Raw genomic sequence first — 19,673 nt, 5'->3', positions numbered from 1 at the left:
AGGCCGCACCCTCTGCGTTAGTCAGAGGGAAACAGGAAAAAGGAACGAAGAGCGAAGACATTCACAGTGCACAGATGAAAAGGCAAGTTTGGAACATTAGAATGGATTTATGTGGAGTAACTCACTTCTTTAGAAAGTTATGGAGTTTCCCAAATTCAAGAATAGTAGGAAGTGACAAATTCTTCAGTAATCATAACATTTCATTTTACAACCCTGGTGGTGCTGACAATGTTTCAGCAGTTCAAACCCCACCAACTTTTGGGTACCATGAGATGTAAGTTGGCATTACATTGTTCTCATTGAATATGTATTCGGCTTTTAGAAAATAAGTCCAATGAGGCCACAGAGAATGATTCACTTCTGATCACACTTCATAAGAAGCTGCAGGTAAGTGTTTGCTATTGTGCCATAGCCAGTCTTAGCATTAACAGCTACTTAAGAAGAATCATTGTAAGTTCCACAACAATCTTTGTTCACTATCTTTTTTTCTACTGAGGTAAGCATACTACGTAGCTAACAAGCTGTCACTTGATGCCATTTCATTTGTGTCACCTCCTCTTTTTCATTGGCTGTGGGCGATGTGTTTGCAGTTGGGTTGGTAACCAGTAGCCTAATTTTAGCCTAATGTAGCCTAATCAGGTAGTGTACCTGACTGCGTCCAGACTTGGCTCACAAAATTCAAACATGTTTGAATTGCTGCAACTGAAGTCAGACGTGTCTGTTTGCCTCACACACTTGCCAATTTGAGTCTGCACCGGACAAAAGATCGTGTAGTGTGTCTACCCAGCTTTAGATGACGCATCTATATCACCATGTACCACAGAGCGCCAGATTGTTCTCAATGAGGTATGACACGGGCCAAAAATATTGCAGCAAAAATATGTTGGTTGCACATTGTTCCTCAAGTGGCTGAATTCCTGCAATTCTCTGGAGGCTGAAGAAAGTGAAAACACACTGTTGTAATTTGTTTATTTACACAAAAAGGAAACAGACCTGCTGACTTGTGACTCATTTGCCAAAAGTAAGAGGATCCTGGACTTGAAATCAGGGAAAATCAAGGACTGAATAACAATTAGCCTACTCTACGTCAATCGTGACAATGTATTTCTGTGAAAGTGGACCCTTTAAACGCAACTTTAAAAATCAAAAGCTGACTTCTCACTGAGAGATTTGCATTTAAATTTCTTGCAAATCTGCGCAAAACATTTCTTCTTCTTAAGGGTGCTGCTCGCACAATGTCACACTTCTTTTATATATTCGGTGTGATTCTTCCAAATTTGGCAGTGCGTGAGGACTGATGTGTGCCTGATTTGGTGGACTGGTGGTATGATATCATCAAAGAGGAAACCCAGGCAGGCCTACTAGCTAGCTGTCCCGCTAGAGGCCCCCTCAATAAACAGGCTGGTTATCACATCACTAACATTTGCTTAACCCCTTTGCAGAAGGTGTTCTGTTAGAGGGTGCGCAGAGGAGGGAGCTGTTACCGAATCTCTTTGGCTGACCCGTTACCAACCTTAAGTGATATCCTATGCGCTTGCAAACACACACAGACAAGTTCACGCAGCATAGCCCTGGAAGATTCATACATTTAAACTTAGTATAGACACTCAGTTGCTGGCTTCTCTCTGCCATTAAGTGTTTTAGGCTGCTCTCAAGACATCCCCCCACTCCTTTGAACTCCACTTCTCTCCGTCAACCACTTCATCCAGTCCTCCCAAGTTTTGGCTGTCTTCCTTGGACGGTGGACTGAAAACATGACTTCAGCAGAGAGAGAGAGAGAGAGAAAAAAATGAAAGGATGAGAGCATGAAAGGATGAAGGAACACTCCTATCCTTGGATACCTCGCACCCACCCCAGCCCCCTCCATTCCTTTCCCGTTTGCAGTGAGATGGTGCATGAGGCTCTCTCCCACACATCTCCACATCCCAGCGCCAGGCCCTGTGTTTTCTTAATTCATTACTTAAAGGAAAGAAATGTAGCCCATACCAAAATAAATACGGCTCTCTTGGATCAGACCATGTGTCATAGTGCGATAGCTCCTATGAAAAGCCTGTTGTTTTAACCGGAGGAGGATGGAACTCTTTGGCTCTGCAGAGCGTCTGTCACTCTGCTCTCTGTCTCCGTCACACAGCACGGCCCTGCAGTGTGAAGTCTTATCATATGATTTAGACCTAAATACATTATTTCAAAGTGGGTTGGCTCAGCGGTGGAACCAGAATCACTGGTTGTCACTACAGAGTTAATGACCTGAGGTTGAGCTTTTGGTTTATATTATTCCTTATGCTATGCTAACAGTTTTTGGGGTTTTCTAGATTATATAGGCAACGTAGTGCCCGGTCATTTGATCCGTCCACCACTTTGGTTCTGACTGAAATATCTCAACAGCTACATTTGATAATTTGTCATGAAATTGCAAACAAACATTCATGATCCTCTGAGGATGGAAGCTTAATGACTCTGGTGATCTGATGACCCCTCCTCCAGTCAGACCAAGCAGTTGATATTTTTGGTTTTCAGTGAAATGGCTCCACAGTAACTGGATGGCTTGACATTTAATCCAGCATAGATAGTCATACACCACTCAAGGATGAGGTGTAATAACTTTGGTGGTCTTTTAACTTGTTTTCTACCATCACTATGACAACAAACTCTTTCTATTTGTCCAACATTTTGGTTTGGCATGTGATCTTTTTTTTTTTTTTTTTTTCCTGCACAGAAAATAAAGACGGATGTACCGGTAGTTAACTAAATTTGGGCATTTTAACATCAGCCAGCCTCAAGTGGTCATTCAAAGGAGTTCACTGTTTGGTAGACAGCTTCACGAACAGCAGCATGTTCACTGTCACCATCGACCCAAATCAGAATCAATTTTTGTAAATGTTTTTGAAACATTTCTGCATTCAGGTATTGTTGTCTGTGAAATTTATTCTGAATTAAAAGTATTATTATTATTTTTTATTATTTTTTATTTTTTTTAATTTCTTGATAAATATGCCACAACCTTTTCAGTTTAAGGTGTGCATGAATACAAAATCTGCATTTAAATTGTCCCAAATGGGCACAAATGTATTGAGAGCTAGACTCGGGCAATTATTTTCTCCTATTTACAGATTCTGGCTGTTTGTTTCAATGAAACCCAAGCACTTGTCATTAGGAGTCTGTTACTGTCTTTACCGAGCGTTCACTTCGGGTGAGGTCTGTTAAATGGCCAATTGAATGCTCTGTCAAGCAGAACCTTCCTGTGACCCTAACTCTCACACACACACACACACACACACACACACACACACACACACACACACACACACACACACACACATGCACACACATACCCACATGCACAGACACAGGCGCACACACGCACATGCACACACAAACATTTACTGCACTGGCACAGTCTAGCACAATCCTTTGCGAGAACATCAATAGTTTGTTTATAATTAGCCCTGGCACCTCTTGACTACTTAGAGAGAGTGATTGTTTTTGAAAATGGCCCCTAGGGTCCTGTTGACTGATTGGCCTGAGGTGGTTGGGAGGGAGGGTATAAGGGGGAGGACTGAGGGTCTGCAGTTGCAGTAGCGGGTCTGTTGGCCCAAAGTTGTAAGCTGCATTCCTCTCAAGCTGCTCTGGACCCTGGTCTGACAGCCACTCCGATAATATCCCAGTCAGATAGAGTCGCAGGGCCGGCATGTCTGAGCCCTGTTCTGAATCACTCAATTAGTGCAGCAGTAGGAGGAGGAGGCTGAGGAGGAGGAAGGAGGATTGGAAATTGCTTTGTTCCCCACAACCCACACTAGCAACACAGAGAAATACACAAACGACGTGAGATCAATTAATAGTAGCAGCGTTTATGCAGTAGAAATGCAAGGTGTAAATACAGTTTGTGTGGTCTAGAGGCAAACACGCTGTTGGTGGGCAGAGGTGTGATTGTGTTTGTATGTGCTTGTGCGTGACTCTCGTACTGTTTATAGAAAGTAACGTTGCCCAAATTTACCCAACACGAGTGCCAACACCTGCAGAGTTGAAGTGTCAACCTATGAAACAGAAAATACCTGCACCTGCATCTTGCACAATCTTGTTTTTGAAAAAGGAAATACATTGTCGCAAAAAGAAGACAGTTGCACTGTAGTTGCACTAATAGTTTGTTCATATTAGTTTTAAAGCCTTTTGATTCACTGTCTGTAATTCTCAGTCTTAAACCATCTGCACAAGACTGTAGCAAGTGGTGCAGAAAGGCTGAACCAGGAAGTTGGTCTGCAGTTGTGATGGATGGTTTAGAGATGACAGCTTGAAGTAGTTTTACAGGCTGCCTTTGTTTCATATTCATACTATATCCTGGAGCTTTGTATAAAATTTTAATGGGTGCTCTCTAGCTTGACTCTTTATCGTGAACTTGGAAAATAATGTCATTATCATCAATGGAATTGATAATAGGAAATAAGTTCATCAGTTTTTAATTTCCCTGCAGGGCGTGCATTTCTTTATCAAACTGGTGGGTGTGACTCCTATTGCACTTGTGTTATAGTATTTGCAGCCTTGTTTCCCAAGTGCAAATTTTTCATTGGCTCATGTTATGTCTGTCGTTGAGGATGTTATCTTTTTTGCAGTGTTGAACCCTCTTGACCTTTGTAAAAATGAACCTTAAGTTGTAAAAAGTTACAATTGTCATTCATAGATTTTATACCTCTGAATTACAACAACAACTTTAATCTGAGGTGCATTTAAGCCTAAAATGAGGCACAAACATTGAAGTGAGACACTACAACTAAAAGCAAAGCATTGAGAATACGTGAGTCAACAAATACGCAAAGAGCTCCGTCACTTGGAAGCTATGGGAACAAAAACCAGTTATTTTTTAATCACTGGCAATTTATATTGATATGGGATAAATACTATGAGTAAGTCTTACACTTTAGACAAATAAATTGCAGGAACAGCGTCTCAACGTGACTGCCTATATGTCAAACCCACACATTACTCAGCCAGCCCTTTGATGAATATGTCTTGTCCACTTTATCGCATAATGAGCGGCGGCGGTGTGAGTTGGGACATTTTTCATCAGGCACATTGGGACTATTTGGTTTAAAGGGGGCAACGGTTTTATTTCAGCTGAGGTTGAGGAGGTTTGAATGTGAAAAAAGTGGGGAAAAAAACCCAACCTTTCTTTTCTCCTCCTCTTGTTGGATTATTTTCTCCGTCCTTTCTCAGCCTGTGACTGACCCCTCACCTCCTACCGACCCCGTTACCTGCAGACACCCTCTGTGGCTGCCTTTGATGTGGTGTTTGCTTATGTGTACAGTAGGGGTTAATCACACACCTTGAGAGAGCAACGTGGAGTTACATACAATGGGTGCTCTGGCTTGTGTTGTCTGAAGGCTAAAAGAGGGATTAGAGATTAAAAGGCAGCCAGTGTGTGAGGTAAACAGAGGGGAACAATATTTTACCAACTCCACATTTAGTCAGCGGATGTTGATGTCAGTCGACTCTCTTTCTAGATGTTGAGTTTTGACCGAAAGGCTGGGGGCTGCCAGGGTTGTGTGTATTCAGTTTGTTCTCTTCTTGTTTTCACTTTTGACCTGGAATTTCCTGTAGTTTGATTTTAAATAGTGGCAAAATAAAAAAGTATTTCAGGCTCTGCAGAGGCAAGCACAAGAATACACATGGCCTATAATATATTGCTAATTATTTGTCATCATTGTTGGCGTGATTATAGGTACAGGAACTAGAGAGATGTTGCCGCATGTGAAAGTAAGACAATGCTTAAAGGTCTTGGGAACTTTGAGGTCTAGTTCCATTTCTTCAATAATATTAATAAGGGGCATTCAAGGTTATTTGATTTTAATTTGATTTGACTCACATCATTTAATGTTTATATCCTTTGGTTTGGCATTTGTTATGGTTTTATATTCAAATTACACACATAAAAAGAACATTCTTGGCCAGACCTCACCTGGTCTCAATGAAAGTAATATTTTGAAGCATACATAAGGTCAAGTTTATGCTCCAGCTACCAAGTTGGGCTGCCTCACAGCTTTGCATGTTTCTGGGTTATCAACCATTTATGGTAATCTTTTATCCAAATCAAACAAAGATGTATATCAGGGAAACCTAGGACAGCTCAACCATGACCACAACAAATACGGCACATCTGTCACACTAATGTTCCGTTCTCAGTGTTTTTTTGTGGTAAAAACAACTTTAACATCATTGATCTTCTAATCTGGGAAGTGACCCAACATTTTTGTAATATTCATTCAATCTCTTAGCTTTGTTGCAAAAACTTGCCCCTGCTGAAAGACAAGCTCCTAAGAACAGAAAATATATTCCCTGGGCCGATGAGCGCCGTGCAAAGGAATGGTGCATTAATTGTAACAAGACACTCCCTTATGTACATGGTCATTCACATGCTAATTGAAACTGAAGTGAATGAGTTATGGCGTAGCAGTCTCTCATAAAAAGCAACATTAATTTTTGCGACAGCAGAAAACAAACCGAACTAACAGTAGATATCTCACGGGAAGATATAGCAAACACACAAAAGCTTTTCGCCCACCGCTGAAAGTCTAAGTTAGTCTAGAGCCGTGATGCTCAACACTGCTAGTACTTAAGAATCTGAGGGTGAATCATGTTATGACAATATTGACCCTGAATCACAGCCTTTCATATGTTGTGCAATGCAACCGGATGGGGAGTGTGATCTGCGCTCCACATTACATCTATTGTACTTTTAGGCCACGGCACCTGATGAGCAACGTCACTGTGACTGTGTCACCTCCACACAGTCCTCTCAACCGGACTGATCTGCCTCTGTGACCGTCAGTAGCTCCTTCTGCCTTGCTGACATGCAGTGCAGTGGGAGATGTTTGTCAAAGAAATGACTCACAGTATTAATATTGCATCTTTTTAGTGCGTCATTTTCAAAGAAAATCATTTATGTCCACAGATAAATATGCAACTTTTTGATTCACAGTCTTGGATTGTACTGCACGACCCCTTTGAGACAATCATCACTGAGTTATTAATTCTTTCTGTGGCTTGGCTGAGAGACACTCTAGCCTACACACTGGACACTGCCCAATAATAGCTGGACATCTACAGCGTCTATAAAGGGACCAGGGGCAGCTTCCACAGTTCCACATCACCAATAATGTTAGCATATAAACACAGATTTTAGAAATCCATTTTAGGGAGTGAGCTACTCCTTTAAACCCTTGCTTGTTGGATGCCATTTGCCAGCTGGTTGTAGGTGGTTCATTTTGGATCATAAATACATGCAGTCAGACATTCAGATGGCTCGGAGGCTCTCATGATGTCAGTGTGAAGTGTTGCACAAAAATTAAATAAAGTCTCCACTGAGAAATTACACACCTGGAAGGGACTGCCTTGTGTTGACCATCTGTTTTGTTCTAATGCAATCTTTATTAATTTTTGGAGATTATACTTGTTTTCAACACAGTCACGCGTGAGTAGAGGGGTCTGTTTTCAGTTGTGTGGGGTTTTTTTTCTCTTTCATTTTCTGTCATCACTGCCCTAGACACAAAGAACATGAGGTCAAGGTCCATTTTGTTTCTGGATGACTTGCATTTGACATTTCAGGAAATGCACTCAAGCTCTTTTTTTTTTTTTTTTTGCCAAGTTGAGGACACTGATGGTGTAGTGGGCTACTCTTTTTTCTGCCCATTCAAAAACAGACTAAAGTTAGGAGGAGATGGTTTGATTAGCTTAGCTTAGCTTGGCTTAGTTTAGGCTACCATAATTATTGGAATGCAGGAGAAACAGTATTGGTCTGCTGGGAAGTGTCAATCTACATTTAAAGGATAATTGCCATTTTTTACAATCTGGACCTTATTTCTAGCATAAAATACGATCATTTACTCACCCAGATAGCTTTGGTGTCATTACAAGTAATTCTGCCAAAATTAGATCCAGCCGAGAGCCGCGTATATCCATATAATGCCTCTAAATAACACATTATCTGCCGTGAAACTCGTTCATTTCACCAATATTTTGTTATGATACGCTAGTGCTATTCCCCTCTGAGTCTGAGGTTATCTGTTATCAACATCCGGGGTCTGTAGGTTGACCTACTGACCTCTGACCTGGATGATGTCATCTCCGACTGCTGCCCGGCACGGCTAACTTGCTACCGCTAATGCTATGGTTTGTTTCTGCGTGTTTCTGACTTGTCAGAACAAAATGAGCAGCTGGACGAAGTTCAGCTTCCACAGGCTTCCTCTCCGCAGCCTGGACTCACTAAAGCTCCGGCTAGTTGCGCTAAAAATGGACCCACATGCCGAAGCGGAATGATTATTATCAGAATGAGCCGTGCAGCGCTCAGAGATGACATCATCCAGGTCAGAGGTTAGTAGGACAACCTACAGACCACGGATGTTGATAACAGCTAACCCCGGACTCAGAGGGGAATAGCACTAGTGTATCATAACAAAATATTGGTGAAATTAACGAGTTTCACAGCAGATAATGTGTTATTTAGAGGCTGCATTGCGCTGCCCCGTGTACTCGCATTATATGGATATACGCGGCTCTCGGCTGGATCCAATTTCGTCGGAACGACATGTAATGACACCAAAGTTATCTGGGTGAGTAAATGATCGTATTTTATGCTAGAAATAAGGTCCAGATTGTAAAAAACGTCAATTCCCCTTTAATAAAGCTCAACAATTAACACATTAAATCCAATATAGGGAAAAATCACAAGTTTGATATGGTTTCACATGTGGAAGGAAAGTGACTAAGACCATTTCCCAAAATGTTCAGCATAACCTTTAAAATAGGCTGATTCATATAATCAATTTTTTTTTTTCTGGAAACCAAGCAATCGGAGGAGTGCAGGCTTCTGAAACACATGAAGCCTCTGGTTTCAATGGAAATTTCTGATGAGATTTCTTAGAAGAGGTGTCAGTAGGAGTCAGGTCACGTCTGTGAACGGGCCTGGTTGCTCGTTGCACAACTTCTCCATCCCATCCCTCCCTGAATCTGATGACAAACTAGGTTTAACCTCTCAGCTATGAGGAGCTGGGTTCATCTTCTTATTGCTCTGTGTGGGGGAGTCGCTTGCCGGTGGGTTATGATTCAGGGCAGAAGGAGGTAGTATGGATCTACGCTCCCTTTAGTATGCAATGATTTGAGTCACAAGCCCCCAATTGGTCATCCTAACAGATGTATAATTGACTCTGCAATTTCAGGATGTGAAACAAAGCTGTGTAATTCTTAAATGAGATGCAAGAAAAAGTGTTGCAAGAGCTTCTTTTTTATTTTTGCTTTTGGTGTTTTTTTTTGTTTGATTTTTTATTTGTTTTTTGCAAATTAAATTTGAGATTGTGAATTAAGTTAACATTATCCTTAAGTTACATATTTGCAAAAGCTGTCCAATTCACCCACCCCCACCCATTGTTTAATTATTGACATCTCGCCAAAATCATAATCATATCATCCGTTGTAATCATAGTGAGTGTTCAGGGACATATCATGGCACTCACAAAAGGCTGAGATTTCTCCATACACGTACATTCTGCACAGTCAGCATTTGTGATATTGTCATCAAGGATCAGCAGGTAATAATCAAACAGTGATATATATGGCTACTGTATATATATTTTTTCATTTTCTTTGCAGTTTTGCCATAGAGTGAAAGTGATGTGTGGGGAAAATATGTGTTATAGTTTTGGGCATTTGGTGGCATGTGAACATTACGTTGTTCTTTTCGAAATGTGCAAACCCTCTGTATGGCCCCTTTATAGTGCACCATACGCAATTTGTCTTTAAAGAGATCTGGCCACTGGTTTGCTGGCAAGATCTAAATGAAGCCGAGCCGGTACACACACTGGTTTAAATATAGTCTTGGGAGGAGATAAAAACTAGTGAAAGCTCAATTATCTGTCCTTCAAAGGAGTTAAATTGTCAATACGTCCCTGTGGCATTTCAAGTCGTGCCAGTTCTTTCATCTCTTCCCGGGGTCCTTGAGGGCCAGGCACTTAGATGGAGTCAGGAAGTCATTGGCACTGCTTGGCATTCTGAGATGTAGAAAGACAGGCGAAGCACTGGATAATATACAGAAACAATCATCCTGCTTATACAGTATAGCCAGCCAGACCTTGTTTCTGTTCTTTATGCTACAGTGATGTGTCTTTTTCAGAGTTGTGTTCCCTCTCAGCTTCACTGGCTCTCTGGATAAATGAGAAGAAATCCTGTCGTTTACTGCTCCTGGTGGGAAAAAGCCCTGACTATTACAAAAATGTACTCGGCTGTCTCTTATAGTCACCACTTGGTGCCACCAGCTACGCTTTCACATGACAAATCATCCACATTTCCAGCCTAGGTGTTTCCTCCGAAACCATTTCACGGACAAAAGAAAGCAGAAAGTGCTGATGTAGCATGAAGGATGGTGTTTTCATAAGTGGTTCAGCGTCTCTGTCACAAAGCCCTCCGCACACCGCTATCCATTATCTTTCTGTGGGACAGGGGAAGTTCTCTCGGGGACCTATTGTGTGTTCGGTGGAGTTTTGACTGTGTGTGTATAAGTGTGTTTGTGGCACCTCTGTGGTGCATATACAGGAGGTGTCGGGGAGCTGCAGGGCTGGAGCCTCAGATCTCAGAGGAAAGTCTTGGCTCCAGGGGGCCGGTCCTCCCCTCTGGCCCCTGCTGGGCTGCTGGGGAAGCCAGGCCTGGAGACAGTAGGATGAGGAGGGGGAGGTGGGGGTGGGCAAGCATGGAAGCAAATGAGCAGAGGAGGTGCTGGGCCGGCTCTTGCCCTCACACTGACAGGATCTGGTCAATGTCCTGCAGCGTAGGGTCGCGGCCCAGCTTACGCACACAAACTTATCTCCAGTGCATCTGCCGGGCCGCCTGCGCAGTCAGGCTGTCTCCATTGCGAGCCACAAGCATTTTCCTGCTGAGGGTGAGAGAAGGATGGTGGGAGGATAGAGGGAGGAAGGGAGAAGGGTGGGGGAGACACAGGGGGGAGAAGAGGGGGGGGGGGGGCATGAGGCAGACAGAGACGGGCGGGGGCTCAATGTGAAAACTGCCCCTACAGAGGCCTGCCAAGTCGCTGAACTATATGGAAAACACGAGCCGCCTCCAGGGTAACAGGACCACTTCTGAATTTCTACAAACAAAAATAGCTCTGATGTCTGGCTACGACCTCTCTGTTCTCTGGCCCTCGTCGCTCCCTGCATGTCTGTCACATTCAAATTCCCACACGAAGACCAAGCTCATGTTCAAACCTAAACAACCCTCGAGAACAACTTCCTTTTCTGTTGAGCGGAGAACGAGAGAGAAAGAGAGAAAAAAAGGACGCAGAAATGTAATAATTGTGTGGAGCAGAGTGTATTTGTCATTCCTTCTCTACTCTCGGATGGAGATGACCTCTTGGTGACCAATTGTGTGGACCTCAGTCGAGGTCCCTTTGGTGAGCCATTTCATCATTTAAACAGCACCAGTTCCAATTCTCATGACCTAATGCGTTGTAGAATGCCTGAAATCTGCCGCTTGTGTTTTCTCTTCTCTCCCTCAACCCTTTCTCATCAACAGCAGCAGGGATCCGTAACAGGAAGAGGTAGTTGACAATCCTGTGCTGTTGGGACAAGGTGATGAGCTCGCAGTCGACACAGAACTGAAACTATGTTCTCAGAAATGCTTTTATTTTTAAATTCCAGTGAATTTTTAATATCTGTTTTTCCACTTGGATTTTGCCTTTTCCTGAAAGTTGACGGTACAGTGCTGAATGAACATTATGGTATACACCTTGCCTCTTTTCTTTTCTTTTTTTTTGCCTGCCTTCATTTCTCCTGGTTATCATTACATACCCACACCAAAATAATTGCTGAAATCTGGCAACACAGCAACATTGGTGCAACAAATTTGGGGTAAGAATAGATGTGTCAGACAGACCGATTGTAAACAAGCCACCACTTTAGCCTGATTAGCCGGAGGTAAAACTGAAAGTGAGCCAACCGATAGCATATAGCGATAACAACCCCTCATGGGAATGCCCACAACTACATCAAGCACTGCAGGCCAAGGTTGAACCAGAAGCTGGTCTCTTAAAATGTGATGGAAGTTTGATAATGACAGATGTTTTTTTTTTGCCTCAGTTTCCTCTTGCAAATAATTTTGACAAACCTGTGAGTTTATTTAAAACAAGACAAGAATGACAGACAATTCTGCAAAATCACTATTATAAATCTTTTCTGTCTTCTTTTATTCTAATGTACAATGTTGATATCATGGAAGTTCTTGCTATAATTACATGTGCGTATAGAAATAACATTATAAAGGTACTCATTAATTTATTCGCTTTCTGACAGAGTTGTAGGATGAAGAGCTATCCATTACATAAGCTATATGCTTACGTACCTTTAGCTCAGCAAAGAGGCTTGATTTAAGGGAAAACTGTTAGCCTATAGCTCTGTCTGAAAGACATGAAATCAAGAAAACTCAAGAACTACAGTAACTAATTAGCCTCCCATGGGGATAAAAAGGCTAACTTATGGTTCAGGTTCATTCAGTTATTTTGTTTTGTTTTTGCTCTTTTGCAAAATGTTGGAGGTTTAGGTTAATAAAAGTTATGGGAGTCCAGTCTCCTGTATGAAGGTCAGACTGATTACAGGTCCATTCACTAACCGCACCCTTAGGGTTGTGTCAATACCAATACTAGTATTGTGAATGCCACAGATACTACTGCTTTGGGTATCAACAAGAACTAAGTTTGGGTAACCATAATTGGTTATCAGGAAAAAAATATTAAACCAGAATATTTAAATCCACCTCCACATCCCTACTAATTTATTCACTACCTACACTTCACCTTCATATTCTTTGATGCATCTAACTCCTTGTGGGTTGGCATAGTGTTAGTATGACCAACATGAGCATTTGAATTCTTTGAAAAATCTTCCTACATTTCAGATACCTTCTCAAGTCTACAAAACAACACATCACAATTGACCTTGTTAGATTTAAATTCCTCTGTGGTCTCTGGGTCAGTTACCTTCAAGGATAACATTTCACATTATGGCTGTAAAAACAGAGCGTTATTCCCCCTGGTACTAAAGTCCCAAACCCTGCAATAGATCCTCCAAGTTCTACATGACAGCACACCTGACACTGACACACGCACACCTATAAACCTTACACACACAACTCCCCTCATCTGCTACTCATTGGGTGCACTGTTAAAGCAGAACCTTTAACACAAAGGTAAAACCCTACGATGGGTGTTTACAAGGCAGAGTTTGGCCATGTGACCTTAGACGCTCAAGTTGTTTGACAGTGTCTGAGGGAGGAAGGGAGCAGCAGGGCGAGGGCCTGATTACGGCAAACTGCTCTTCAACCTTTAAACGCTCTTGATGTTAAGAAGCAAACACTGAGGTGCAGTGGTAGTAAGAGTGTGAGTTAGGCCCTTTGTTTTGTTTTTTTGTGGATGTAAAGCCAGCGTATTTTCAAAGCCTGAACTATGAGGGCAAATGGGAAGTAACATAAATGAGGAAGAGTTTTATTTACGCTCCATTTAGAACTTCAGTTTAATAGATTTTAGGGAACTTTTTTTTTTACATGCAGATGGAGGGAGAAGGGAGAGAAAGAAGAGGATGAAGAAGAGGGAGAAGAAGATGCAAAGAGGGAGAAGGAGAAGAGACAACCTTCTTAATGTACATTCTGTTCTGCTTTGGCTGTGATTCACAAGGTTGCCTGTCTAATGTGTGTGTGTGTGTGTGTGTGTGTGTGTGTGTGTGTGTGTGTGTGTGTGTGTGTGTGTGTGTGTGTGTGTGTGTGTGTGTGTGTGTGTGTGTGTGTGTATGAGTATGTGTTTGTGTGGCGGTGCCAGGCACAGCGTCTCTTCTGGCTCACACACTGTTGACCCTGCCCTGTACTCTCCTCCTACTATGGGCGAGGCTTGGTGGTGCTGCACGTAGCAACGCTGTGCTAATACTGATATGTTGCATACACACAGATAGGCGTGTACGCTCACGGGCCAACAGACAGACTCACGCACATGCACACACTCATAAACATACACACCTACACACACTCAGGGAATATTTGCTCGCTGTACATGGAAAGTTCAGAATTTGTGGGAATTAATTTTTCTCTTGTTTTTATTTGTTGCCATCTGTATCTATGAATTTGGCAGTGGCTTGCAAACTGCCAATCAAGTAGCTTTATTAATGACAAGGTGTAAAAATGTTTGTCTTTTTCCTTTTTTTTATTATAACGTTCTACTTATTATGTATTGCTTCAGAAAAAGAGAGGAATTCAAATAAAAGTCTTTTCTTCCCCTTCATCTCACTCCTCCATTAACATCACCCAACACTCTCCACCACTGATTCTGTGAGTGAGACAAATATTCCCACGTGAAATGAATTGCAAAGTATGTGAAGGTACATTCCTGCAAATGTCGTGGCCTGATTTAAGGCTCTCTTCTCTTAAGTTTCAGCTCGTTTAAAACCTCCACATCCATGTGAGAGAGTCCACGTCGCCCCAGTTACAGCGCCTGATCGTATCTTTCTACCAGTCCACTTTATGTCTCTCACCCACTCAATTCCAAATGAATATAAATGAGTGTTTTGATTGTGAGACAGAATGAAAACAGCAAAGTATGTTACCAAAAACACTGACTAATTCTTCTCCAGAAGAAAAACAAAAGTAGCAAATTCTTCCAAAAAAAAAAAGAAAAGAAAAAAAGGATTTTTGGATAAATTGTTTTTCATGTCTCCATTTGGCAAAAGTGCAAACTGCAGAGGAGCTGGACCAGTGAGGAAGGGTTAATGCCATTTACAGTAAAAAAAAAAAAACACTTGGTTAATAATTAATGTTCACATCACATAGTTATTGAAATTGAAATTCCAACTCAACTGTTTATTTGTGGTATTTCACTGTAAAAGCCAAAGCATCTTATAACAAGGGCAACAGCGAAACAGACCCACATTCCTGGACTAAAAACATTACAAAGTGACTAATAGGAGGGAGTTCAAAGGTCAAAGCAACAGGAACAAGTCACTGGATGTGACACAAATTTGTAAAAAGTGGCTCAAATTTTCGTGTACAAGATGAACTACAGATCCTAGATTACTATTTAAAAGGAAATATGAAAAAATAACTGCCCCCAATGTTCCCCAAAAGTGGTTTCGTCATTACTGTGGAATCCCAAAAGATGCCAGGAACATGTCAGAAATATAAAGGAGGTTTTGAATCACTTTAACCCTGCCTGCCTCGCGATCTGACACAAAGTATGTGCTAATGTGTTTATGGTGTTAGATGATATTGCTGGACATTAACAACAACGCGTACACACAGAGAGGTATCTACAACAAAATCACATTAATGGATAATTCATCAATCGCAGTGGACAGACAATCGTGATACGAGTATCAGCTAGCTAACTGATACATGAATTTATTAGCTGTCAGATTTAAGGCTGATGTGTCAGAGCGATGTCTTCTTCCTCAGGGTCTTACTATGTTGTGAACGTTGCCTCAGTGTAAATCTCTCAGAGTCCAGGACCTGGGCTGACCCCAAGTTTTAGCCTTTGTTTGGCAGACGCCTTGGCCCCCTTTAATCTTGTGAAGAGATAAATCCTTTGATGGACCTGGCCTGCATCAGTTGAAAGTGCAGCCCAGCCATTCTCCATATATCAACATAATACGGCATGTTTGATGTTGGGGGGGTGGAGGGTGGAGGGATGCGGCACGCGGGTGGGCTCTTTCTCGGCGACCTATAACAGAGTCATCAATCCCAGGCCGCAACTGCAAGACCCCAGCACCTCTCCACGCCTCCTGTCCCCTCCCCTCCTCTCTTCCTCTGCCACCACACCTCCCCTCCCCTCCCCTCTGAGCGTGTACCCGACCACAACCAGCTCTGCCCTCTTGACCACAGAGCACTCACTCTCAGGATAAGCATATCTGTCTGTGTCAGGAACAAACGGGCAGACTCTGAGACGGCAAGATTTTGACACAAAGACACATTTTCCCGCACACATTTATCACCCTTTAAAAGATTTGCATGCACCGTTTTGGGAAAGTTTAAAAAATAAAACAAACAACAACATTTTAATGTGTGAAATATAAATTTTATGGGTGGTTGATTTTGTTACCTTTGAGGCAGGCTAGCTTTCTTCTGTTGTTTCCAGTTTTCGTGCTAAGATAGGTTAACCTGCTTCTGCCTCCAGCTTCATAACTCTACTCTGCATTTTAAGTATCTGTATTCCCCAAAGTATCCGTTCTTTTAAAAACAGAGCAGATTAATTCCTCTGAATCTTCCTCAGAGATTTGGTTTACTGTTGACTCATCATCACTCTTGGAACAAGTGAAAACATTTGCTCTCTCTCTTTAAAAAAAAAAATCTCTATGTCATTAAACTTATTTCCCATGACTCTCACTCCTGTGTGTGAAAGTGAATGGTGCTCACTGCGGAGTACATCATGGGGCTATCTAAGTGTCATCCAAAAGCCTGCGATTAAACTGAGGTGAACTTCAGGGAGCTCTTTAGATTCCTCTGATAAGACCCCCGGTCCCATTAAGACGAGCCGTCCCTGTGTGAGAGCTCAGCGCTGGCCTCACACACTCGCTCTTATCTTAATCCTTCATCAACACGCACCTAATCTGACCACGGCTGCTAATGTTGATAGATTTGATTCTTGACTGGGGAATATGGGAGAAATCAGTGTCAAAAATCACATAAGAACATTTCAATATCCCAATATTAGCATTAAATCTTACAGCTCTGCTGCATTTGAAGTCTCCTGTAAATATTATATTGTGTACAACCATTTCCCTGCTGTGGTGAAGCAGGTGTTAAGGCTCTCTATAGGTGATGCTGTCATGCTTTCCTTGCTCAGTGTGTGTGTGTGTGTGTGTGTGTGTGTGTGTGTGTGTGTGTGTGTGTGTGTATTTGTGTGACGTATGCATGTAAAGAGTGTGTCCCTGCAAGACCAACTAAGGCAAGCAGCGACATTAGCACCCCTGAAATAGCTTGGCAGGCATTTTAATTGCTTTACCCTGCAATGGCTCAAAATGTTATTGGTATAAAAAAACAAAAGGGTGAAACCTTTCCCAGGCGTAGAATTACCAAAAACATTAATCATACGTCACGGAGAAGGAGTTCCTCTCTGTTAGCGCTAAATTCCATGACTTAAATAGGAACAATAAATACCTGGATGACTGAATTTTTATTCCCTATTGTTGTCTCTGATCTCTGCCCTCTTCCTTCCACATTCTATCCTCTCACCTTAATCCCATTCTTCATTAATAAGGCCATGACTAACTGCACTGCCACGCAACGCTATATCCATTATGGGATGAAAATATAGTTGTAACGGTGAGGGGAAAAATTTATGATGCATGGCTGTCTTTGACTTGTCTTTAATCATCGTAAATGTAATAGCAGAGTCATGTGCGCGGAGTCTCACAATGAGGTGCTGAAGTGCTGTATGAGTAGGAAACTTCACACAAACACAGGAAGCTCAGTGTTTCTCACCAAGGGCAGGAGTCTTTAGTGCAGCGTTTCAGGGGCTGATGGGACGCTCAGATTAACTGGGGCCAAAGAACCTACAGTTCCTACACTTTATTGTTACCCAGGCTGTCCACAGAGAGACATCTGAGCACAGATCTGCAGAGTGTGGTGTTTCTTTTTACCTCATGCTAAATGTTAAATGCAGACATATTGTATGTTGCATCCTGGTTTGTGTCACTCGACTGAAGGAATGAAAACTTATCTGGGAGGGCAAGAGAATTACAATTACTGTTTGAGACAATAACAATGACCTGAGGTGAATCATCATGAAGGAGGTGTGTATGTCATTACAGGAGCGATTTAAAACACTCAAGAGTCAATATCATCCATTGAAACTAAGTCTAAACGTGTCACTAACAGTGTGTCAGAGAGGGTTTTGTACCACTTATACACGTAACACTGATACTGTGATGTCAATGCAACCTGGAGCCTTTAAACATCACTCATCTGTGTGTCCTTTTGTGTGATGTAGACCTGAGGGAACATGCAGCCCAGTGCAGATTTGAGGTCCAACAGAGACCTCCAGTGGTAAATAAATGCAAAATGTTGTCATTTTAGTCTCCACAAAACACATCCATGTGCTTGAAATGACCTATGTCTGTATGTTCATACACATGCTGCTGTTGGTTGATTATTATTAGTTTTTATCAGAGCTACTTTACTCTCCTGTTGTGACAGATGCACCATGATGCCTTATTGTCTGGAGTTACTGTGAGACCTTACTGCTGCCACAATACCTGTCAAAAGCAATGTAACTGAATCGTATTGTGGTTCAGAATTGATTTTAAGATCCTGATGTTTGTTTCCCAAATGTTGAATGGTATGGCCCCCGTGTACTTAGCGGAACTCATACATGTTCACAGACCAATCTGAGGTCTGCGAATGAAATAAATCTGGATGTGCCTAAAAGCAGAGGTGATACAGTGTTCATAGTGGTTGCCCCTAACCACTGCATATTCGGTCGTCAGAGACTCGGGACATTTTTTTAATCCTCTCTCAAAACCCATTTTTTCTCCCAGGCTTTCGGACCTGTGTGAGACGAAGTTGTTTGGTGTGCTGAATGTATATGTGTCATCGCTGAAATTGTCTTTTAAATTGTACCATTTTATTTTAATGTTATTTATTTTATGTAAAGCAGCACCTTGGTCAACCTAGGTTGTTTATATAAGCTGCTCTAAACGTGACCTTGTCCTTGACCTTGTAATATTTGAGAAAGCTCAGCTCAGCTCACCTGGAAATGCCACTGAGACTTGTGTAAATTGACCAGCAAAGATGTTCGAGGAGCATTGCATTATCATTCTGCACTCAATATTTATAGTAGGCCTATTTCAATACATTAATGGCAAAAGAAGTGAAAATCACTTAAGCATGGCTGTGAACTACCGTAGCCTACCATTTTCTCCTCTAGTAGCCGTAACAGTATTTCTGTAAAGTTCACAGTTATTTTGTTTTAATACTTTTATATTTAAATGTGTGTCTCATATATTTGTATTATGTATTTAGTTTATTTAAACGGCACCATGAACAGAGAGAAACACGATTTCAATCTCTGTACAGTACCTATATCATGTAGGTTAATCGTGTATATAGCAGCATTGACAAATAAAGTTGACTTTGACTTTATTTGACTTTTGACTAGTTTGTGTACATTAATTGATCAATTCTAAATTATAACAACTGGCTTACTTCAGCATTTATTTCCTCATCATGTGGTCAGTCAGTGTCTCAATTGCAATTTGATCATTTAACTGTGTATTTTGCCCACATGTAATGTCTCAACCTATGGGATTCATTGAATTTATGTACTGAGCCTGATACAGAAAGAATTTCATCATGATGTTTTCTGGGACTTGGATGAAACCCCCTGAAACAGCAGGGTACATAGAGGGGTCAGCGAGGATCAGAAGGGGCCCAGGAGCTTTTTTTTTCCCTTCGCAAAGGCCCCTATATTAATCCTGGCATGGCAGGAAGTGTTTCACATCACTTTATTTCAAGATCTACAGGGGCAACATTGGACCTTTTGACTTCCCTGTGACTTTTTTGTCCTTGTCCTCTCCATTTTTCACATTTCAGACAAAGACGTAGGCTAATGAATTTAGGAAATGAGCAATATCTTTCACAAGAATTAGATTATGGATATAATTCAA

The sequence above is a fragment of the Trachurus trachurus genome (assembly GCF_905171665.1).
Source record: "Trachurus trachurus genome assembly, chromosome: 17".
NCBI lineage: Eukaryota > Metazoa > Chordata > Actinopteri > Carangiformes > Carangidae > Trachurus > Trachurus trachurus.
The sequence above is the reverse complement of the archived record's forward strand: the minus strand, read 5'-3'. Positions refer to the sequence as shown.